Here is a 26,469-nt window from a genome sequence, read left to right on the forward strand (position 1 = left end):
CAGCAGTTCTCAACCTGTGGGTCGCGACCCCTTTGGGGGTCAAATGACCCTTTCACAGGGGTCGCCTAAGACCATCGGAAAACACATATATAATTACATATTGTTTTTGTGATTAATCACTATGCTTTAATTATGTTCAATTTGTAACAATGAAAATACATCCTGCATATAAGATATTTACATTACGATTCATAACAGTAGCAAAATTACAGTTATGAAGTAGCAACGAAAATAATTTTATGGTTGGGCGTCACCACAACATGAGGAACTGTATTAAAGGGTCGCGGCATTAGGAAGGTTGAGAGCCACTGGTGTAATAGATTGGGGACTTAGAAAAGTTAAGGACTGGTGGGTTCATTTAGAGGAAAACAGGCATAGAATTAAGTTAGAAAGGCAAAGGTTGAGAATTGGGGATGGAAATTTCCACAAATCAGAAATTATTTTGGGGGCGTTCATAAAGGCATGTCTTTAGTGAATCTTCTGTAACTCCTTTGTGAATTCTTTTCATACTCTGGATATTTGACATTTATACAGATTTTGGCCTGCACTGTTCTCTTTCTGGTTCCATTAGTTTATTTCAAAACAATGTTTTCTTCCATTTTCCTGTCAATCAAAATTTCATTGTTCTATCCTCCTGTTTCTAATGCAATGAAATTGCTTTGAGAATTTATTTTCCCATAATAAATATTAATGTTAATATAAATTAGAAAATAAAACTATATATCCTAGCTCTGCTTCTCCCTTCAGTATGAAATGGAGAAATGAAGTTAGGAGGATAAGTACATTAATCTTGTATCTCTTAGATTCACAGAAAAGACATATGGTTGAAATTTAGATATTAGGTAGATTGATGGTAGAATTCAGACAATTACCTCACATGTTATTCAGTGTAAAGCTAAATAGTGGACTGTGAAGGTGAATGGTAAGAAGAGAAAGTAATAGTAATAAAGATTACAGGGGTAGAGAAGAACAAAGGAACTTTATTTTCCCTTTTCTCTCTCTTTTCTACTCACCACTGTAGTAGTCCATAAGGCATGACTCTAACTCAATGTGGATTCACAGACCTTGCTGTACACACATACTTATAAGCATAACATAAAAGCTTATGTTAACAATGCTGACGATTGTTAGCATTAACTTTAATCCTAATAAGTTTCTTTTTTGTCAGTGAAATGAGTTAACTTATAGGGTAAGGTGCCATAACTCAAGAAAAATATTTTCTAATTCTCATTTATTCTTTGAATAACATTTATAATCTTAATTCACCATTTTTTCTCATATCCCCCCTGTATGATGCCAGCTAAATTTGCAATGATAGCAGCTAATCTTTGACATTTATTTGCTGGCTACCTGTGGTTGAACTAAAAACTGGCTTATCAAAGTCTGAATAGTCGATGAAAGTCTGCTGAACAAGGACCTCGTGTATTTTGCTAATCGGTTAGAAATGGCTAAAGCCATTTTGAGTTTTAGCCTTCAGTCACTCCAGAATTGTTAACTTGGAATTGTGAATACTAAAGTACTTAGTGCTCCTTCCTGAGAGTCTATCAGAGAGAAGATACTGGGATTTCAATGACTCTGGCAACATTCTAATTAAAGGTGAATTATTTTAGAGACACTGGTAATATATAGAGGCTACTAATATTTGAAAATTTACTATGCTTGGTATATAAACTTGAAATAAGTATATTTGAGTTGAATACAATAAATGTCCTCTTATTTAAGTGGCAATTGTGACTCTTTTTCTTGAATAAGGGACAGATAGAGGAGGAAGTAGACCCATGAGATTTTAAGATAACAGAAAAGAATATCTAGAAATATATGGGTACTGAATTAATGTGTTGTCAGAAGATTCCAGAAGATAGTATAAGTAAGGCATCATACCTGATGCATAGACTATATATGATAACTAGAGGCCCAGTGGACAAATTCGTGCACATTGAAAGGAAATTAATTAGAAGAAATATTTTAATATCGCTATTCGCTCTTTCTCTATAATAGAAGTGTCAACCAAATTCACAATCGACAATGACAGATGGAAACACACCCGTGCAATGGGTGCCAATGAGAGCTTAATATATATATATATATATATATATATATATATATATATATATATATCTTGCTTAATTAGACCTGCTTTCTGATTTAGCTAAACTTTTTCCAGCCCAATGAAGCACCCCAACTTCTCTTTCAGGTAATTGTCAGCAACACAGCAGTAAATATCAACATGAAGCAGATTATTATTGTAGATCACACAGGGAGAACAAAGGGTAAAATATTTAACTGCAACAGTGTTTGACTATATCCTGTGAAGTGAGAAAACCTGAAGTCATTTTCAAGATCCAGCATTTCTTATTTATTTTCAGTTGGACCAAGTTTCTAAACATTCTAAATATCCATCTTCCAGCTAATGAGAAGAAAATAGGATTCCACCAAGTCTCCTATCTATCTCTTCCTGGACTTCGGTGAGGATCAAATGAGATGAGGCACAGAAAAACGCTTCACAGACATTTGGTTAAAATGTGAAATGTTTGCACCTGGCTATAAAGCAAGATATGTTCCTGAGCTGAAGAAACTCCAAGAAGGCTAGTCGCTAGGGAGAGGAAGCCAGGCATTGCTATATGATGTCATTACCAGGTGCTCACAGCAACCATTTCTGGGCTGGGCTGGGCTGGGCTGGGGGCTGAATTGTGCACCATGGGGGTCTTGCCAGCATTGGCTGTGATTTGGTGGGGTGTTGCTCCGGGGTGGTGGCCGGGCCTGTGTCCCACTGGGGGGAAGCCGAGTGTTGTTTTGTGGGCACCAGTTCTGGTGCCCTTTCTCTGTAAATTGCCAGTGAGCATCAGGGCAGCTCTTGTATTGAGAGTCTGCCCCCTGTTAGTCAGTGCATGTCATATTGACTAATCAGATGGTTGGACATTTAGCATATTAGCCTTTTATATATATAGATTGTTGTTATGAACAAATTAACACATACATGTTGATCCTGAGGCAAAGACACTAATCACTTCAACACATGATTCTTATTTTCTTACACCTTTAGTTAATTATTTCCTTTCACCTCTAAACCCTTTTTTTCCCCAAAAAACTCTCAGGTAATAATTGCATATTTATCTCTCAGTAGTTCTTCCCACATGTTGACTGGTGCTTAACCTTCGTAGTGGAAACAGAGGTCTTCAGGACAATCCTTCCTTTTTCCTTCACAGTTCTGCAACTTCAGGTTATCAACTTGTACCTTCTATTCATCAGTATTTTTTGTTTTGTTTTGTTTTACAATTTCCCTTTCCATTACTGAGTAGAGACAGAACTGAGAACCATGGCCCTCATATCCAATTAACATTATAAGCAGGATAATGAGGAGGGAGAGGCAAGACAAGGAGGAATGAGAAACAGGATTGAGTTTTCACATTTGCTATATGACATAATTTTTTGCATACTGTTATTTTGGTAAGATAGATATACTAGAGAGTTATGATTAGGTAGTGGATAGGCCATATTTCTGAATAAAATTATTTAAATATATTCTAATAATTTCGTATTTCCTCAGAGGAAGCCTTTTCCTTACTCAACCCCTCATTTCCTTTGTCTTCTTTCTCTTTAATGCAGCTGCCATTAATCACTTTTATAGATTCCCTTGTGGTTCCTCTGCAATTACCAGGTCGTATCATATATCACATCTTCTTTCTCTCTTGTTAAATTTGCCATTTGACCTTCAGTCCTAAGAATTCTACTTGCTCATTTCCTACTTCTCATGTCCTTACTTCTATATCCCTTCCATTCCACATGCAGATCAAAGTCATGGCTTTTACATAAAATCTTCTCATTTTTTGCCCAATCTGCATCTCAGATAGCATGGCCATATAATCCTATTCAGTAAGTATTTCTAACTTATCCTTATTTTGCGCCAAGTTGTTTACCTGGAACCAGTCATGGATACATAGGTTACAATTACAAGGTGATGTCAGTATCGCCAGATGCATATTCTCAGGGCTCCCATATGACAAATATTTGTGTTTAAGTCTATCTTGTTTTAAAATTTGTGAAGTCCTTACAATAAGGCACTGTGTCATATTGGTATTTTTCTTTCCGGTATTTAATTTTCTTTCAAACATTGTTTAAATACTGAATGAGACATGGTGAATTAAATAATGAATGGAAGATTTCCAGTGGTGTGAGGGGAGGGATAGGAATGGAATACAGAATTCTTCTACATAACAAATAAAGATTCAATAAGTGCTCAGGCAGAGCCAGAGCAAAAAAAAAAAAAAACAAAAACAAAAACAAAAACACTATTTATCATGAATATTAACTTATTTAGTTGTTCCAGTATGTCTAGACCTGTGATGGTGAACCTATGACACGTGTGTCAGAGATGACATGTGAACTCATTTTGGGTGACACGCATTGACAGAGACAAAATATTGTATAATTCAAATATTTGTCTCTCGCAACGGCCAGAGTTGGGCATCACTCGAGTAATATTATTACTCACGTTACTCATGATCAATAATGCAATTCTAAAACCGGATGTAAACATGTACATCGGTGCTTCGTAGCAAAGATACATAGTGAAAATATCCAAGATACATTGTTCCAATATTGACATTAATATAAAAAGGTTAAGAATTGCACTATAAAGAGATTAATCTTTACTCATGACATTTTATTTTTACTCGAGTGACAAAATGCCCAATTCTGGAAACGGACTCGTTATTGTCAACATGTGCCTCGGGTAAGCTTCCCGTGCGTTCGGGTGCATTCAGCAAAAGGACGCACTTGATCGCCATGTTCGTTAGGAGACAGGAGTGGGAGGGTTAGAAGAAAAAGATATACAGTGCAACAGTGCTCGACGAGACATTCTGCGTGTCGGATAATTGATTACAGCACCATATATTTGTTGGTTATACATACTATCTTTGAATTGTTTTGCACCAGGAGTCAGTGCAACAACACTGCAAAAAGTTAATAGGTAAGAAACCTATCAACCTTTTATAAAAAACACCCTGATTTATATTTATTTATTTTTGCAGCCTTGTGATGAAAAATAAAAAAGCAAGATTGAATGAAAAAAGAAGTGGAAGTAGCAGTAGCCAACCCTTTCAAGACATATGGACCAAGATGTATGGGATTGTCGACAGAAACAACAGATCATTGTGTATACTGTGTAATGAAACGGTAGTAAGCAGAACGTGGAATGTAAAGAGACATTTTAAAACTAATCATTTTCAGCTCTTGAAAAAAAGTATCGATGAAAGGAAGGAATACATTTCTAGGCAGCTACACCTCTATAAAAGTCAATCAAATTCCATCATTAAATTTGTAAGATGCTCTACAAATTTAACATCAGCAAGTTACTGTATTGCTCACTCCATGCTCACTTTTCAGCATGGAAAAGCCCTCAGTGATGGAGAATTTATTAAGGAAACATTTCTAAGATGTGCACCAGCTCTATTTCATGATATGAAAAATAAAGATGATATTATTAAAAGAATTTCTGAGTTACCACTCATTAGAAATACTATCAAAGACAGAATAATAGATCTTAACAAAAGCGTACAACATCAATTAAAAACAGACTTAAATAGTTGTAAATATTTTTTGATTTCTCTTGATGAAACTACTGATGTCACATCAAATGCTCGGTTGGCCATTATTGCTAGATATTCTGATGGTCTCACAATGAGAGAAGAGTTGATGAAGTTAGAATCAGTGCCAATAAGTACATCAGGAAACGAAATATGTAAGGTTGTTATAAATACATTCAGTGACCTAAACATTGATATCTCTAAAATTGTGTCAGTCATGACAGATGGGTCACTAAATATGGTGGGAAAAAATGTGGGATTCCTGAAATTGTTTATGGAAGCTATTATTCATCCACTTGTACCTTTTCATTGCATTATCCATCAGGAGGTGTTGTGTGCCAAATCGGGATTCTCAGAATTGAATGATTTAATGTCAGTTGTAACAAAAATTGGGAATTTTATAGCTTCTTGACCCCTTCACAAGTGAGAATTTTCTGCATTTTACAGGAAGTTGATTCAACCTACAGTGGACTACTGATGTTCAATAATGTGAGATGACTGAGTCAAGGTAAAGTACTTGAGCGATTTGTGGAGTGCTTTGAAGAAATTACGGTACTTATGGAGAATAGGGATCTGACAAACTTTCCTCAGATCAATGATCATAAGTGGGTCAGCAATTTGATGTTTTTTACAGATCTCTCTGTTCATATGAATGAACTGAACTTAAAATTACAAGGTTTTGGCAAAAGTATTGACATTATGTTTGGATACATCAAATCTTTTGAAAGTAAACTTAAAATTTTCAAGCGAGATATTGAAACTAAAACTTATAAGTATTTTCCTCGGATAAAAAAAATATTTTGAGAAGGCCACTACAAAGAGTGTAATGGAGTCCATACTTATGTACCAGAATATAGGAAACTCGTTATTTGAACAGTTCAGCGAAAGATTCAACCAATTTAGAAGCTTAGAACAGACCATTAAAATAATTAATTATCCGGATGTAGTTGTTTACAGTACTTTGGAATTAAAGGATTTCCAATAGATGCAAATTGATGATTTAGAGATGCAACTTGCAGATTTTCAAGGTAGCATTTGGACTCATGTGTTTGTCGACTTAAGGTCGAAACTTGAAAATCTGGAAGGAAATCATTTGAATAATGAAGAAGAGTGCAACTACGAACAAGAAATTTTGAGTGCTTGGAACAGAGTACCTGACACTTTTAGCAACATAAAAAATTTATCGATGGCTTTCCTAACAATTTTTCATCAACATATTTTTGTGAGACTTTGTCCTCAGCATTAAATAATATTAAAACGAACAAAAGAAACCGGCTAACAGATGAAGTTAGTGGTGCTTGCTTGGCCTTGAAGTGCACCAAGTATGAATCTGCAATCAAAGAATTAGCAGACAAACTTCAGTACCAAAAAAGTCACTAATTTCTAGTTTTCGTACCATTTGATTATCATTGTTTTTATTATTTTTTTCCTAAATGTACATTGTTTTTCTGTTTTTGTTCATTTTATACATATTTTTTGGTTGATTTTTCTTTGTTAAATGGCATTTAAATATATAAAATAAATATCAAAAATATAAATCTTTTTTTTTACTATGGTTGCAAATATCAAAAAAAATTATGAATATTTCTTTATGTGACACGGCACCAGAGTTAAGTTAGGGTTTTTCAAAATTTTGACATGCCGAGCTCAAAAGTTTTGCCATCACTGGTCTAGACCAATACCTACACTTAAAAAAAAAGAAAAATAACCACATTCAGATAATCCACACACTTTAATACAAAAGCTGTATTTGTCAATTATAACCAGAGGCCTAAATAAAATAAAAAAAATCTCATGACTCCATCTACACTAAAAATTAGTCTATCTTGCACTTATGAATAAGGAAACTCTGTTTTGAAATCATTATCCTGTATAATAAAACCCTAGGCAGCGTCACATGTGACATCATCATAAGATGGCCACCACAAGATGGCATCACAAGATGGCTGCCACAAGATGGCAGGCAGGGGAGTGCAGTTGTGGGTGATCAGGCTGGCAGGGGAGGGCAGTTGGGGGTGACCAGTCTTCAGGGGAGGGAAGTTGGTGGTGACCAGGCTGGCAGGGGAGGGCAGTTGGGGGCGACCAGTCTGCAGGGAGGGAAGTTGGTGGTGATCAGGCTGGCAGGGGAGGGCAGTTAGGAGTGACCAGGCCAGCAGGGGAGCAGTTAGGCATCAATCAGGCCGGTAGGGGAGCGGTTAGGGAGCAATCAGGCTGGCAGGCAGAAGCAGTTAGGGGCAATCAGGCAGGCAGGCATGTGAGCGGTTAGGAGCCAGCAGTCCCTGATTGTGAGAGGGATGTCTGACTGCCGGTTTAGGCCCAATCCCACAGGTCCCAGATTGGAGAGGGTGCAGGCCGGGTTGAGGGACTTTCCCCCACCCCCCCATGAATATATTTCATGCACCAGGCCTCTAGTTTATTTTATAACTAACAATAGGCTCTTTGTGCATGCACACAAGGATGACAATAGCAAAGGAAGCAATCACGAAAAAAACAGCCTATACATGATACTACTCTCTTTATCATGCATTGAGGGTAATTGCAACAAATTGCTAGTGCCCTCAAAATCAAGTCTTTGTCCCAGTGTTCCAGAAGGAAGAGTGGATTTATCAAATAGTTTCTGCTTTACAATGAAAGGCAATCATTAGCAATTTGGTTAGACCACTTAAACTTATTTAATAGTCAGAAATTGTAAAGTCCTTTGGAGATTTTCTAATTAATAGAATTAACCTATAGTATAATTAGACATGTCTGAAGTAAAGTCCCTTTTCAATGGTAATACCTGCAATAGAAGTAGTCTCCAGGGATGAAGAGATTAGTTTTCACATTAGTGGTAAATTTGTCAGGAGAACCACATTTATTCTTTTGGTGTTTCATCCCTGAAGGATTCTATAGCTGAGTAGATTTGGAGGTTTTTCCTTTCTCATCAAGTATTTTGCCTTTTTTTTGGTTTTAATTTCAAGGAATATTGGCTTTCATTATAATTTTCCAATTGGAACTTTAATGACAAAATGTTCTGTCTTGTCTTTTTCCTGTTGCTCTTAGGAAGTGCAGGGATAGTACAAATAAACACAGTACAATCTCTCCAACTAGCTTGAAAATTGGCAAGAACATTTCAAAAAATCAATTGGATCACTGTAGCCAAATTCATACAGGAGTTTCTGAAGAGGATGTTAATACCCACATTTTATCTCACTTAGGCAATCTTCCCAAAAATGCAGATGACTCCAGATATGCAGTTATGTTTCAACTGAAGTGTGCTTATTTACCTGTTTCTAATATTTACACAAATACAAATATATTTGTGCCCACATTTCCATTGTCTTTTTTCCTAGGTTTCTATTAATTTATAGTTTTCCCAAGAATATGTTCCTTATGTCTATATTTCTTCAGAATTCCTTTCTGTACTATTTTGCTCTCTGTGCAGGATGAGCACCATATTGGTGGGTGATACCGAATCTCCTTTATTTGCCATTGTAGGCAGCATAAACCATACATTTCTTCTTTACAAATCTTTCCAATACATATTCCTGCACCTTTTTTTGGCCTCAGAGAGACCTATATAGCTTATATTCATGGTTTAATTCAGTACGTTAACACAAACTGTAATTAGAGCTTAAAATTTGAGGTTAACATTGTGTTATAAAATAGCTATGTTTTATTATTAGCTAATCTCTGAACTCCCTTGCATCCTCCTGGTCACCCAGGACATAACTTCCAGGCATTGTAAGGAAACAAACAAACAAAAACTATGTATTGCCTAAAACTCCCTGGAATGGAAATGGTAGTGTTATTCACTGTTTCTCTTAAGGATCTTTGTGGCCGTCAGATATAGTATCACCTTTTGTATTTCTGGGTTTCTTTGTTTATATAATTTCACTTGTTCTGGTTTGTGCCATATTTATATTATTTTTAGATATATTTCATAGTCTACTGAAAATTTGTAATTTCACACAGGAACTTTCTTTTATATGTTTTTTACCTTCATAATGATTAATTTAATATTCGAGCTTCACAATTTTGTTGTGAAAAGCAAGTAAAATCAATTATGCACAGATGAATTATTTTCTTGATAAAACATAATTGGTCATATATTGCAATATACCAAATATCTTCTGAATACGTATTAATCATATAAAGGGAATTTGCCTATTTTAAAATTTAAAAGTAGATACATAAAAAGAAAGATAATTAACATGTATTCAGTTTTAATCCTTACTGAAGGATTAAAGCTTAACAAGTACCTCCATTTACTGATGAAGGAAATGGAGTTTTAAGAGATTGGGTAAATGCTAAAATCCACAGTATGAATATCTGTACTTTATTCACTTCCAGGTCAACTAAAGTTAATATTCATGTTCTTTCTTGTATCATGTGTTCCTTATGTGTTAGGATTATTGTGTAAGTTAACTAAAGTATGTATGGCATGTGAAAATATTTACTTTTTAATATCAAGCACTATATAATATAAATTACTTTCTCTATAAATCAAAGGAAGTACGAGTAACATCATATTCTTCTATTTTAACTAGGCTATATGAGTTTACAGAGAAGGGTGTAAGATGAACGTCCAGCCAGAATTCTCTCAAGATTTAGCTCCATGCCCCAGCTGGTTTGGCTCAGTGGATAGATTTTCCATCTGTGGACTGAAGAGTCCTAGGTTCGAGGGTTTGATTCCAGTCAAGGGCATGTACCTAGGTTGCAGTCTCCTTCCTGGCACAGCCCTGGTTAGGCCCATGTAGGAGGCAACCAATGGATGTGTTTCTTTCACATTGATATTTCTCTCTGTCTTTTCCTCTCTCTTCTACTCCCTCTAAAAATCAATGGAAAAATCCTCAGGCGAGGATTTAAAAAAAGAAGAAGAAGAATTAGCTTCTGGCCTAATTATTTGCAAGGTATTGTAACGGTTCCTGGGCTTCATCTATAAAAACAGGTTTTCAGCACATAAACCAATGAGTAAAATTTCATAATAATGAAATTGTATCTTTGTTACTGTGTCTAGCATATTATTGGGTGCATAGAAGATACTCTATAGGAGAATATTCAAGTGAGTAAATTGGGGAAATATGGGAGAAAATAAAAATTGCTGTGTATTGTGAGAAGCTCTTTGTTTAGTTTTTCATTTGTTTCTCTTGCCAAGGAAATATATAAGGAAAATATTGTCATGCCTGGCCAGTGTGGCTTGGTGGTTGAGCGTCAACCTATGAACCCGGAAGTCATGGTTCGATTCCAGGTCAGGGCACATGCCTGGGTTGCAGGCTCAATTCCCAGTGTTGGGTGTGCAGGAGGCAGCTAATCAATTATTCTTTCTCATCATTGATTCTCTGTCATCATTGATGTTTCTTTCTCTCTTTCTCCCTCTCCTTTCCTCTCTGAAATCAATAAAAATATATGAAAAAAAGAAAAATGTTGTTACAAGAAATGTCTGAGATTTTACAGCCTGTTTCCTTCTAGGATTTTTAGGGGTTTGAGTCTAAAATTTAAGTCTCTAATATATTTTGATTTTATCTTTTGTATGGTATAAGAAAGTGGTCCAGTTTTACTTTTTTGCATATATCTGTCCAATTTACCCAACACTATTGAATAGACGATCTTTGCTCCATTGTATGGTCTCACCTCCTTTGTTAAATATTAATTGACCTTAAAGGAATATGTTTATTTCTGGGCACTTGATTCTCTTCCATTGATCTCTATGTCTGTTTTTTTGTTTGTTTGTTTGTTTTGTTTTGTTTTGTTTTTTGGGTGTTTTTTTTTTTTGCCAGTACTATGTTGATTTGATTACTATGGGTTTGCAGTATGGTTTGATAACAGGTATTGTAATTCCTCTGACTTTGTTCTTCTTTCTCATGATTGCTGTGATTACTTGAGGTCTTTTATATTTCCATACAAATTTTTGAAATATTTCTTCTAGTTCTGTACAATACACCATGGGTATCTTGATAGGAATCACATTGAATGTATAGATTTCTTTGTGTGTAAAGCCATTTTAATGACGTTCATTCTTCCTATTCATGAACACGGCTTGCTGCCTGCCCAGATCTCCCTTTGGATTTGCTATTCGTGAAGCTTATTGGGTCCTACTCTGATGCTGTCTGAAGCTGGCCACTCAGTGTGTTGGTTTTGAGCCTCTTGTGAGAGACTCTAGTGCAGGCCAATATCAGACACTGTCTGTACCTGGCACTTGGCAACCTGTTTGGAGTTACAAGCAATCCACAGTGTTTGGCTGCCTCTCCTAGGCTTGGGTGTGCTCAGGGACGTCCAAGCTGTGCACCAAAGCTGGCTTTTTCCAGCATCGGGTCCTGGGGCAGGTCATCAAATGTTCAAGGAGCCTCAAGATCCACCTCTGCCTGCCTACACCTGCTGGTTGTCTGTTTGGTTCAGTTACTGAAAGAAACTCTGGTGGAGTTGGGAGGATAAGGCTAGTTGATCTGTGAAAGGGAGGTGCTGATCAGGCTTCAGGAAAGGTGGTAGGTGTGGTCCCAGCACTAGAGCTTGTCTGTCGCAGGTTTTATCCTGGACCTCCACAGGGCAGAGCCACTTGAAGTGCGGTGCGTGGGGCCTCTGGAGCCCAGAGGTAAAGTCTGCCAGAAGCTGGGAGGGTATATATCCTATAAAATGGAATAGCCTCTACACCAAACCCAGGCAATTCAGTCACTGACACCCCTTGAGTCTGCCCACATCTGGCACAGGCACCTGACTCCTCAGCAGGGCCTAAGCTTCACATGATGGATCCATAGGGAATCCGGAAGGTGGAGCAATTGCTTTCCCCTGGCTCATGCCACACAGAGGGGAGTGATCCACCCAAAAAGACTAGTGTCTGCATTATGTAAGAATGACTGAACACAGGGATCCTGGTGGATGTTCCCCCAGCTGCCTTCCCAGAGGCACAAACCCCAGACTCTCCTCAGGCAACTCTAGTCTGCTCTGCCTTCCTTTTTCTGGAGCCCAGAGTGAGTGGCTATGAGCAAAATTTTGTGTGTTAGCTCTTTAAGAGAGTGCCTGTGTTTCTCCTTGGTGGATAGAAACATCATTGTTTTTCACAGTCATGTGTTATGTGGGCACTGTTTCCTAGCTCTGCTTTGGACTGGAGAGCCTGGTTGGGATTTAGGCCCCACACTTCTTAGGGGGAACCCCCAGTGCTGACATATCCTCTAGAACCAACCTTGTGATTAGATGTTTGGAGCTTTCAGCCCCATCTTGGAGCTCTGCACTAGAGGAACTGTGGAGAAGAACTGAAGGCTGAATGAACCACCAATGGCCAATGGTTTGATTATAATTTCCTAACTGGTGAAGCCTCCATAGGGACCCTGAACAGCAAGATTTGACAAGCTTCCAGGTCAGTGAAGACTGAAGGTGCTGAGAGGGTACCATGCCTAGAGAGGCCTGAAGCTCTGCATTCATTCCTGACTACCTTACTCGATGCATCTCTTTAATCTGGCTGTTTCTGAATTGTATCATTTTATAATAAACTAGAGGCCTGATGCACAAAATTCGTGCAAGAGTAGGCCTTCCTTCCCCTGGCTGCTGGCACTTGTTTCCCTTTGGCATCCAGGACCTGGGCTTCCCTCACAGCCCTGGCTTTGTCTGGAAGGTTGTTCAGAAGGACATCCAGTCTAATTAGCATATTACGTTTTTATTATCATAGATCAGTAATCAAGTCAGTAAACTGTTTTTCCTGAGTTCTGTGAGCTGCTCTAACAAATCATAAAACCAAAGAAGAAGGTCCTGAGAACCTCTAATGTACATGCAATTGGTCAGAAGAAGCACAGGTGACAACCTGGACTTGGGATTGGCATCTGTAGTGGGACAGTTTTATGAAATCTAGCCCTAAGCCTGGGGATCTGTGCTAACCTCAGTGTTGGAATTGAGCTGAATTGTAGGACACCCGGTGGTGCCCACATAGACTAGAGAACTACTTAGTGTGGGAAACCCCCTCACATCTGGTTCCAGAAAATGAAGAAATCAGTAAGTAGACAGAAAACAGAGTTTTCTGTCCAAAACAGAAACATTCTGCCTGCAGGTTTTTTGTTTTGTTTTGTTTTGTTTTCTGTTATTTTCTCCCTACTTGCTGATTTCTAAGCTATGCATGTCAGGTACAAAAAAACAAAAGAAAACACAGCAAGCAAATGATGAGAAGGAGAATGATCATGACATTAATAAATAAAATAAAACTGAGAGACAAATCTGATGAAAGTCTAAAAATCCAGTTTTCTTCTTACAAAAATCTGAAATCTATCCTTGAAATTTGTTAATCCCTATTTATGATATATCATTTGTTTGTATTTTATCAGTCTGTCAGAAGAACCTGATATTCTCTCTACAATTTGCTTTATGCTATCTCAGCAGGCAATATAAAATTAATCAATATTCCAGGCAATATGACTAAATGACTGAAATTAAAAGAAAAAAAGAAATTTATATATGATGCAGTTATTGGTGTTATCAGACACAGAACTTAATTGTGATAACCAATGTTTTTTAATATAATTTTATTGATTTCAGAGAGGAAGGAAGAGGGAGAGAGAGAGATAGAAGCAGCAATGATGACAGAGAATCACTGATCTGCTGCCTACTGCATGCCCCACACTGGGAATTGAGCCCACAACCCAGGTATGTGCGCTGACCTGGAATCAAACCATGACTTTGTGGTTCATAGGTCTACACTCAGCCATTGAGCCAGGCTCCAATGTTTTAATTTGTTATTGAATTGTTACATAAAAAGTTTACAAATCTTAATATAATGATCAATGTAATTTTAAAAGTATATTTTGAACCTCAATAATTATCACCCATATCAAGATATTGAAAATTACCTGCTCATCAAAATGATCCATTATACCTTAATCAACTTAGTCTTCACCAAAGTTAGTCATAATAATAATGGCTGTCACCAACTTTAAGTTAGTTTTTTGGGGGGAGGAGGGAGTAAACAAGCAAAAATATATTTGAAACATGTCTTAAATATTTTTAAAGGCCTTTAAAAATCATTTGTTGTAACCAAGATTTGAAAGCAGCCCAAGTGTCCATAAGTAGATGAGTGGATAAAAAAGCTGTGGTAAATTTCCACAATGGAATACTACTCGGTAATAAAAAAGAAGGAAATTTTACCCTTTGTGACAGTGTGGATAGACCTTAAGAGCATTATGCCAAGTGAAATAAGCCAGTCAGAGAGAGACAAGTGCCATGTTATTTTATTTATTATGGGGAATCTAATGAACAAAATGAACTAATGAGCAAAATAGTGACAGACTCACAGATAGAGAGAAGGTTGACAGCTATTGGAGGGTGGGGCTCAGTGGAGAGGGTGGAGGGATTGAACAAAAAAGAATAAAAAAAAGAGTAAAAGAACTCATGGACACGGACAACAGTGTGGTGATTGCTAAGGGGGTAGGTGGAGAGAGGTGGAAGAGGGTATATATAGGAGGAATAAATGGTGAAGGATGGAAACATGACTTGGTGGTGAACACACAATACAGTGTACAGATGATGTGTTGTAGAATTGTGCACCTGAAACCTGTATAATTTTGTTAACCACTATCACCCCAATAAATTCAATTAAAAGGGAAAATGAAAATAAATAAAAATTTGTAGCTTTCATTTTAATCTTTGTTTAATTATTTATTGTTTAAAGTATTAAATAAGTCTCCCTTTTCCCCCATTGACCTCTCCCCGGCCACCCCCACCTCATTTTAATTTTATTCATTAAGTTCCAGGATCATATCTGGTATGTCTTAGTGACTTTATTTGACATGTCTTTTAAAATCATTTTATTCTAAAACAGTTTTTAAGACTTTTTATGACATTACTATTTTTATGAGTACAATTAGTAGAATTTAACTTAATTGGGTTCTTCTGATGTTCTCATGACTGTATTCAGATTATACATTTTTGACAAAAACATAATGAGAATGGTACTTGGTTCTTTTCTGTGTATCTTATCAAAAGGCACAAGTTGTTGGTTTGTCCCATTATTTATGATGTTAAATTGGTCACTTAGTTAAGGTCCTTTCTGCCAGGTATCTTCACAAAGATGGTACTGTTTTCCCTTTCCCTCTCTTTCATGTTTGAAACTGTGTAAATATTGTGTTACTGTCATCTTTTCTCACTAGCTTCAGTACACATTGGTGATAAATGACTGAAACTGTTACAATAATGATTAGAAAATAGTTTACAGCAGTAAACTTATCTAAATGAAATTATTTCTCTTAAGCTCACTTTTTATATAAAAGATAAAATATTTTAAAAAATTTAAAATTTAAATTCTCATTGAGACATTCTATTATTATTATTACAAATAGTATTTTGGATTGAAATGGTCTGGAAAGTGTTAGGTAAAAACAATCACAGTAAACTGCATGGTTTGGGCATAGAGATTAATAGAGATAGCATCAAAATATATTCATGAAAGGAAAATATTTATAAATGTTAAGACATAGCTGTATAAATTACCAGTTGTTTGAATTCCGATGGATCTATTGCACCACAAAGTAGAAATAATGAGGATATCCACTATAAGATTTTGATGTTTATTTATCATGTAATCTGGGAGCATATATAGATTTGGAAATTGTTCAAATAAGGTTGATATTTGGGATTTAGGGAAATGAATAAGATTTTTCCAAGAGAGCATTTTACATGGAAACAGAAGTAAACTCAGAACAAATGCACAGGAAATACCAAATTTTAAAAGGGCAGAAAATAGAATGAAATTCATAAATAGTTTTCAAAGAGGTAGTATAATAATGAGAGTGGAGTCTGCAACAGTGAAAATGAATGGCACTGTTTGTGTTTTCAGCAAGTTGTAGGAATGGAGAGAGGAGGTGCCTCATCTGATCTGGAGTGGGGAGGATGATCAGAGATTTCCAGGGAAAGGTACCATCTATGCTGAGATTGAAATGAAGAAAGGAATCTGAGGCATGGCATTCCAATTAGAGGGAACTGCACATTTAAGAAAATACAAGGTGAGCTGTGTCATATTCATGTAAAGCCACTGGAACTAATCATAGTCCCGTTGCATTGAGTCCACTTAGCACTGAGAGTAAACCAGGTATGAGGAGGCAGAAAGAAATAGGCGGAGACAACAATAAGGAAGACATCTACTGGGGTGAAACTGAGGCTTTCATTCCTGGAAAGACAGAAACAACCTCAACTCTACCTCAAGAAACCTTCAGACTTTCCCTTACTCCTGCCTTGAATATAGTGAAGAATTTTGAACTATAAGTTAAAAATAGCTTGAATTATTGATGGCATCTTTGGGCAGCGGAACTAGCACAAGTAACTGCCTATATCCAGACTCCATATTTATGGGAAAAGTGCTTTATAATTTAAACTATTTATTTATTACTTAATAGTTGAATACACAAAACTTATTTACTTAGAGCTGAAGCCATTCTAACCAATAGAGGGAGAGAAGAGAAAAAACTGATGATAACATTTTTCTCATAGGAGAAAGTTCAAGACTAAAATTTTGTGCTGAATATCAGTGATTTTGAAATATATAACTCACTGCTCAGGGTCCTAAGGATGTAATTTATGGAACCTCTCAGGGATAGAGGGAGTACAAAGTGAGCTGAAGTTTGAGGAATCCCCACACTCATCCGCATTTGAAACAGAACAGCCTGACCGCTTTTAAGTGTTGACATTTCCAATAAGAACAATGTTCTGCTTCTATATTATTTTAATATGACTAATGTGAATAATACTCTTCAGAGTTATATGAGTAGTTATTTAAAATATTAACCATATTGTTTCTTTAAAAATGAAAGTGTATTTTACATTTTTCTATCAGAAACCTCAAGCTATTCTTAGATTAGTTAGTTGACAGCAGTACTTTGACCTAATTGTAGATAATATTATTTATGACATTTATGAAACTCAGCAGAAGTAAACTGGGGAAGTTTAGGAAATTTTTAGAAAAGCATTATTGAAAGTTTAAAAACAGATTGATACCTTAAAAATATAAAACTCTGTTTTGTTCTTCATGGCTTAGTTATAGTTTTACAGATTGCTTTCTTGGTAGAAAAAGACTTGTAGATTCAAATTAGCACCTGATCCTATATAATTAAAGCCTAGATGGTTTCACCAATGTTGTCACAAGATGGCTGGCAGGGGAGGGAAGTGGGGGTGACCAGTCCGGCAGGGGAGGGCAGTTAGGGACGACCACGCCTGCAGGGGAGGGCAGTTAGGGGCGACCAGGCTGGCAGGGGAGGGCAGCTGGGGGCGATCTGGCCAGCAGGGGAGGGCAGTTGGTGGCAATTGGGCTGGCAGGCAAAAGCAGTTACGGACAATCAGGCAGGCAGGCAGCTGAGCAGTTAGAAGCCAGCAGTCCCGGATTGTGAGAGGGATGTCCCAGATTGGAGAGGGTGCAGGCCGGGCTGTGGGACACCCCCCTCCCTGTACATGAATTTCATGCACCGAACCGCTTGTAGTTAAATAAAATAGTGGTGAGTACTGAGAAGATTTAGAATAAATGGTACATCTTTTAAAATCTTTTTCTTGCATTAAATAATATACAGCAATATTTTTGAAAATATATGAATTTCAAATTCAATGTTACATAGTACAATTGTTGTTGTTTTTTCTGGACAAAGCTGTTTCTTAATCCTTTATTTGAAAAATAATATAAGCTTAAAAGATGGTCCAAATTTTGTCTTTCTATATTTCATTCTAAGAATTTGGATAAAAGTGAATATAAAATGCAATGTAGAAATTGTTTTAGTTTTAGGTTCACACTAAATTGATCATAAATTACATAGTATCCATATATACCCCTGTCTTACATATGTACCACAACATATCTCACAGTAGTGGTAAACTTGTTACAATTAATGAACCAACATTGTTTATTTATTATAGTCCTAAGTCTATAGTTTCATTAGAGTTCACTTTTGGTGTTGTACATTTTATGGGATTTGACAACGGGGACAACGGGGTTGTGGGAAGTACATAAACAAGATTTTTGTCTATAAGATTTTTCCTTTGTGGACACTTCATAAAAATAGAATTATATAAGGTATGGCCCTTTATACATATTCTTTTCTACTTAGCATAATGTTGTCAATATATCAATGTTTCAGAATGTATTTATAACTTTATATTTCTGTGTGGATGAGTAATATTCCACAATATGCATATATCACATATGGTTTGTCCATTCATCAATTAATGGGCATTTGGGATTTTGTTTTTTTGCTTTTTAGCTATTATGAATATTGATGCTGTGAGTATTTATGTACAAATTTTTGTGTAAATGTGTTTTCAGTTCTTTTCTCTATACACCTGGGAGGGTAATTGCTGGGTAATATAGTTATATGGTGCTTACTATTTCAGGAATTGTCAAACTGCTTTTCAACCTGTTACGGTTTTAATTTCTTTACATCCTTACTAACACTTGGTGTTGTCTATTTTTTTTTTAAATCATTATATGCTTCTCACAATAAGTGTGAAGTGATATCTCATTATGATTTTAATTTTATTTCCCTAATGACAAATGATGTTAAGTATCTTTTTATGTGGTTATTGGACACTTGAACATCCCTGCCTTGTACCTGATTGTGGTGGGAAAGCTTTGAGTTTCTCACCATTAAGAACTATGTTACCTGTAACCTTTTTATGGTGGATATTCTTTATCAATTTGAAAATGTTCTCCTCTATTTCTGGTTTAATAAGAGTCTTTAGCATGAATGGGTGATACATTTTGTCAAATGCTGTTTCTGCATCTATTGATATGGTTATGTAATTTTTTTAGGTTGTTGATGTAATGGATTACGTTAATTGATTTTGTAATGTTGAATCAACTTTGCATACCTGGGATAAATCCCATTTGGTCATGGTTTATAATTATTTTTATATAATTTTTATTCAATTTGCTATTATTTTGCTTAGGACTTTTGCAACTATGTTTATGACAGACTGTGGTCTGTGGGTTTCTTTTCTTGTCAGGTTTCTTCTCATAATGTCTGGTTTGTTACTAGGTTAATACTAACCTCATAGAATTAGTTAAAAGTATGCTCCCTGCCTCTATTCTCTAAAAGAGAATTGGCATAACTTATTCCTTAAATGTTTGGGAGAATTCACCAGTGAACCCACCTGGCCCTGATGCTTTCTGTTTTGGAAGGTTATTAATTACTAGAGGCCCGGTGCATGAAAATTCATGCACTGGAGGGGGGTCCCTCAGCCCGGCCTGCCCCCTCTCACAGTCTAGGAGCCCTCAGGGGCGGGAGGCGACCCAGAGATCAGGGGAAGGCCATGCCCCGTCACACCTCTGCTGCTGCCACTGCCAGCAGCACAAGCCTCGGCTGGTCCTGGTTACCTAAGCCTCAGGCAGCCCTGGGTGGCTGGGCAGCCGCCATCTGAGGCTTGCCTGCACCTCAGGCCAGCTCTGGGTGCCTGGGGGGCTCAGGGGCCTGGGGGATTCTGGAGGCAGGTGCACGACTGCTGCCCCAGCGGGGCTGAGGGCACTGGGTACCGCCATCTTATGGCTGTGGGTGCCGCCATATTTGAGGGTGGGGCAGTCAATTAGCATACCTCCTTCTTATTGGCTGTGGATGCCGCCATTTTTGAGGGTGGGGCAGTCAATTAGCATACCCCCTTCTTATTGGCTGTGGACGCCGCTATCTTTGTGATGGCATGATGGTCAATTAGCATATTTCCTCTTTATTAGATAAGACTGTTTAAATTTCTTTAATGAATATAAGCCTATTCAGATTGCCTATTTTTTCTTGTGTGATTTTTGGATATTCTGTCTTTCAAGGAATTGTTCCATTTCATCTATGTTATCAAGTTTGTAGGCATAGAGATGTTCATACCATTCATTTATTAATACTTTGATTTATGTAGAATTTAATTTCTGTGGATGCCCCCTTTTTTTTACTTTTGATAATAGTAATTTCTGTCTTCTGAATTAGTCTAAGTATAAGGTGATTAATTTTATTGATCATTTTAAAGAGCCAGCTTTTGGCTTAATTGATTTTGTTTTAATTTCTTATTTTCAGTTTCATTTATTTCTGTTCTAATTCTTATTCTTTTGTTTTGCTTACTTTGGATTTAATTTGTGTGTTTTTTTCTAGTTTCTTAAGGTGAAAATTTAGATAATTTATTTCAGTTAAATCTTTTTTTAACATATGCATTCAATATTATAAATTTTCCTCTAAATATTCCTTTTGCTGTATCCCACCAATTTTGATGTTATGTTTTCATTTTCATTTACTTCAAAAGAGTTTTAATTTCTCTTGAGAATTTGTGTGTGTGGGTGTGTCTGTGTCTGTGTCTATGTGTGTGTGTGTGTGTGTAAACTGCATGTGACTTAGAAGTGCATTGTTTAATCTCAATGTATTTAGGGACTTTCCAGGTATCTTTCTGTTATTGATTTCTAGTTTCATTCCATACTGGTCTGAGAGCAGACAATGTATGAGAGCTGCTCCTTTAAATTTGTTAGGGTGTGTTTTATTGCCAGAATGAGGTCTACCTTGTTGAATATCCCATGTGAGCTTGAGATAAACATGTATTCTTCTGTTGTTAGATATTGTAGTCTATAGTTATCCACTACATCCAGTTGATTAATAGTATTGTTGAGTTTAACTATGCCCTTTCTGATCTTATGCCTGTTGGATATGTCCATTTCTGAGAAAGGAGTGTTGAAGTCTCCAACTATGATAATGGATTTATCTATTTCTCCTTGCAGTTCTATCAATTTTTACCTCACATAGTTTGACACTCTGTTATTAGGAACATACATGTAAAGAATTGCTTTGTGTTCTTAGAGAATTTACCCCTTTATTATGTAAATCCCATTTTTATCATATATATATATATATATATATATATATACACTAAAGGCCTGGTGCACAAAAATTTGTGCACGGGGGATGTCCCTCAGCCTGGCCTGCACCCTCTACAATCCGGGAACCCTCGGGGGATGTCTAACTGCCGCTTTAGGCCCGATCCTAACTGCTCACCTGCCTGCCTGCCTGATCACCCTTAATCATTCTGCATGCCTTCCTGATGCCCCTAACTGCTCCCCTGTCTGCCTTATAGCCCCTAACTGCCTCTGCCTGCCTGCCTGATCCCCTAACTGCTCTCCCCTGCCAACCTGATTGCCCCTAACTGCCTCTACCTCAGCCCCGCCACCATGGCTTTGTCCAGAAGGTCGTCTGGAAGATGTTCTGTCTAATTAGCATATTACCCTTTTATTAGTAGAGATTATTTCAAAGGGAAAATATTAATGCCAATGGATATAGGAAAAAGAGGTACAATGTTCAATTTAACAATTGTGTATTAGAGGCCTAGTTCTCTACTATTTGGTTCTCTTCATATATAACTCTCCCTGTGTAATTTTACCCATTTTCACATTTTCCTACATACATACATAGTGCCTTTTACTAAATTAGATATGTAAACTTGAGGTCAATTTCTTGTTTTTGGCCTTAGTTTGTTAGTTACATAAAGTTATATTAAATTTAGAGAATTTTTAAATTGAATTATAATAAAGTCCTTAGCATAATGTTGGGCACATGTTGGATATTCTCCTGTGGGTGAATTTGTTCCCCTCTATATTGTCAACATTTCTATATCTGTTCTTAACTACACTATCTGGGGATGGATGCAGTATATCTGTTCTTAATTAGACTGTCTGGGGATGGACACAGTGGTGTACCAGTAGCTTGAATAAACTTAATAATGAAAAGTTAACTGATATAATATAGGTCCTTTGGTTAAAGGCTTGGACTTCAAACTAGTTACGAGTGTAAACTAAAAATGCATGGCTGACTTGTACTCATTCATGTATTTCTTCTTTTGTCAGAATACATGTCTCTCCTGGGGGGGATAAGGACACATTTGTAATACCTTAACTAATAAAGAATTAAAAAAAAGAATACATGTCTTCCCTCACATATCTAAGTGCACATTTCTTTTCAGACCAGCATTATATAATTACTATGTCTATTACAAAAAATGTTTCAGGTGACATAATATGAACTTTAAACTCTTCAACTTGAGGTTTCTATCATTTTGTCCTTATTCATGCACAGCTATGTTCTAGGCTGTTGGGTCCACCATGTCCTCTTTCTCAGGGGAAGATCTAAAGATTTGTTTGCATTGTCAATACAAGCAACACAATGTCCTCCGATGAGAAATGATTCTAATTCACCAGTCCAGAATATGGAATGGGACAGGAAAATATGGGGATTTTTCCTGATGTTTAGAGTGTCAGAGGAAACAAAGCTTCGATAACTTTTTGCTCACAATAATATACAGTGATATCATAACATGGCTGGTCCCTGGATTCATGATTTTACCCAGGTAGGATAGATTTATGGCTGAGGTCTGAACTATAAATTAAAGTCTGCCATGGTTAATCTGATAAATGTTCCATGGAGTTGGCATAATCTCTTGTATGTCTACATGTGCTTTAAAAAGAAGCAATATTCTCTCCCATGCAGCATACGTTGGTACTGTGGAAGTCATGATTAGATTCAAAACTCTAACTGAGAATATTTCTAAAATGTAATCATGTGTAAAAATTGTTTTTAAAGATTCTGTTTAGAAAGTACAGTTTAGAAAAATTATTCTTTTCATAGAGTGTGTACATACTATAGAAAACAAATGCAAATTAGGCAGCAAAAATTTGGGCATGGCTGGACTCAAAAATGAAAGAAACTAATAAGTTCGCCTGCCAGCAGTGTTGCAGTTCTGACTACCAGATGATCATTTGGCACCTCAGAACATGGGAATGATTGACTCTACATGACCAACATTTCACAGATTCCAAGCTGGTGAAGGTAGAGGTGGATAATTACTTCAGCCACCCTAGGGGGAAAGAGTGAGCAGGTGTTAGGCTGCCAGCACAGCTCTAGTTTGAACTCATTTTAAATATAAACGTAGCTAGTGGAAGGAGCCAAGAAATTTGGGTCAGTTGAGATTTTTGCCATCTCAATTTGGGGGATCATAATTGAGTTTTTGCTTCTCTGACCTGATTCTTCCTAATGCATTTCCCATACTGGTGACTTTAAAATTTAACTTTTCCCTTAAGCTCTTTGTGTTTTCATAGTGTCGCTGAGTATAGAATTCTAATGCTATTTCAGTAACTGACAAATTTGTCTTTTGAGAGATTTATTGTATCAGCTTGCCTGACAGAAGAGCTGATCACAGAAACGATAGAGTTCTTTATTCTCAGTTATAGCTATGGACGAACTGGAGGAGGGAAGGCGGAGTGAAACAGTGACTACAAAGGAAACTGATTTATTAAAAAAGAGACCAAATTAAAGTAATAGAAAAAAATCTAAGTAGGAAAATGTGAACTTTTTTTTCGTTTTAAAAAGAAAACTAGTAAGAAAATTAATAGTAAAATATTAATTGTGACCAATCCTGATTTATTACTCAGAATGAACTGCTGCATCTCATTAGACTTATTCTCTTACTCACTGATATTTTGCATATTGTTTCATTTTTCAAGTACATTTCTTGCTGAGGCTTGTCTTTTTAAAGGTCAAGTTTAGGTCAGGAGGTATTTGTTTATTTGTTAAATTTTCTACTTAGCTATTCTTGATAGGAAAACAAATGCTGCCGTCTTAAAAGTATTACATTTTTGTTTCTGTTATTGTAATCAGAAACTTTTTCTAATGACACAGCAACATTAATATAAGCACATTTCCTTTTGTAATATATTGTACCTATTTATCCTCAGAGGCTGTGGAGGAATCTAGAAGTGTTTGCCCTATAATAACTGGATGTGTCTTACAAAGTTCTTTTGTGTTTCAACAGATATTTATTTTCTCACTTCAGTTCAGGAAGTAGGTTTTCAATTATTGCAACTGATTTAAAACTTTTTCTTTCTGCTCCTGCTAATTTGCCCCTTCAATGTGTCTTGCTTGTTCAGGAAAAAGAGATACTTGTCTTTGTAGAATTATGTGCAAACTTCTTTTTGAAGCTCTCATCTAAGAGACAACCACAAAAACTTTTGTCCATTATTTTATTGATAAAAGGAAATGTTTGGTTTTATTGTGGATTTTAGTCATGTTTTTAGATAGTCAAAGACTGTTGAATATCAAACCTTAAAAAATGAGGTATCATCTTTTTTTTAAACTTTATATTTTAACTGCATTCCTTTTTTATTTAAATTTGATATCATTTCCTGCTTAAACTTTTCCTTATTCTCTGATTTAAAATTAAAATTAATCTTTCTCTTCTAACTCTGAGAGATCTAAAATACTATATTGGTCACATGAGATAATATTAATTTATGTATGAACATTATTCTTCTTGAATTGTATAAAGTTTCCCTTAGCATTATTTTATGAATGTACCAAATCTCTCTCTCTCTCCCTCTCTCTCTCTCTCTCTCTCTCTCTCTCTCTCTCTCTCCATATATATATATATATATATATATATATATATATATATATATATAAAGCAGTGAAGGTGATGACCGAAATGACTGCTTGACCAGTCACCATGTGGTGCTAGCATAGATGCATAGACACAGGTAAATTCTATGAGTGAACTAAGAATGAACAAGACAAATGCTTGCCTTCACAGAGCACACACTGTAAGAAGGTTAGGTCAAGGATGAGAATTCAAAATTGCCACCAGCACAGACCTGAGGTCCCGCATCTCAGAACAGCCAGAGATACAACCAGTAGTGGACTGGGGGTGTGACTGAAGGGCTGGCACTGATGTGAAGGTTGGGCCATTCTGGATTTCCCAGAGGAGCCAATGGCTGCCTAGGAGACGGAGCTTTTGATGCTGACTGGCATAGAAATCAAACAATCAGAACCTAAACTGGGTGAACTATGAAGGGAGAACCTAAGGTGGGGGCTGAGGATTGGTTTTAAGATCAACAACTGTTTGGTGTAAGGTGTAAGAAAGTGGTTCAACTTTTTAATAACTGGTTTGGCAATATAGTGCATATGGCTGGCTATCAGTCCACATATAGGGGTTATGTATTTTTGTCTACCAAGAGCAACTCCTCCTGCTGAAAAAGGCCTTCCCCACCCCATATAAGCAATCCTATCCTATATAATCTATCTATACTAATTAAAAGGTGATATGCTAATTAGACCAGATCGACCAGCCATCATCTGGATGTCCAACTTCCTTTCGAACAAAGCCATGGTGGTGGGGCCAAGGCAGAAGCAGTTAGGGGCGAGATTAGGCTGGCAGGAAGCTAGGGGCAATCAGGTCAGCAGGGGAGGGCAATTGGGGGCAACCAGGCTGGTAGGGGAGGGCAGCTGGGGGCAATCAGGCCAGCAGAGGAGCAGTTAGGTGTCAATCAGGCTGGCAGGGGAGTGGTTAGGGGAGATCAGGCTGGCAGGCAGAAGCGATTAGGGGCAACCAGGCAAGCAGGCAGGTGAGTGGTTAGGAACCAGTGGTCCTGGATTGCGAGAGGCAATTGGACATCCCCGAAGGGGTCCCAGATAGGAGAAGGTGCAGGCTGGGTTGAGGGACACCCCCCATACTTTAATTTAGTGCACTTGGCCTCTAGTACATTGAATAAAACTGAAATAGCCTAATTCACTTTTATACATAATTTAAAAATTTCAAATTCTAATTTATAATAAAATTTTTGTGATCATTTATGGCATACAGTTGTCAACACAGGAGGAGACAACTAGAAGAAGAAAATAATAAAATTTAAAGAGTTTCTAGGAAGTTCCAATATATGAACCTTCCAATATTTTATATTGTTAATACAGTGCCTTGCATTTTCTGGGGCTGTATTTAAGAATTTAATAGGGAACGATTTCAGAAATTTTGTCATTTCAAAGTAACTTAACCATAGGTTTTGGATCACATACACTTTAATGTTAGTCTTGCCTTCATCACTTATAAACTTGAGAAATTTAATTAATTCTCTGAGAATACATTTTTTCTTCCAAATAATGATTTT

The 26,469-nt window shown here is 36.7% G+C and overlaps 1 pseudogene; it reads left to right on the forward strand.

Annotated features, from left to right (window-relative positions):
• LOC139002612 (tigger transposable element-derived protein 1-like) overlaps positions 1–26,469 on the forward strand; it is a 56,252-nt pseudogene that overhangs the window by 24,060 nt on the left and 5,723 nt on the right.

This window comes from Myotis yumanensis, unplaced genomic scaffold, assembly GCF_028538775.1.
Source record: "Myotis yumanensis isolate MYYU_CA2020_CCGP unplaced genomic scaffold, mMyoYum1.0.hap1 SCAF_2, whole genome shotgun sequence".
Classification (NCBI taxonomy): Eukaryota; Metazoa; Chordata; class Mammalia; order Chiroptera; family Vespertilionidae; genus Myotis; species Myotis yumanensis.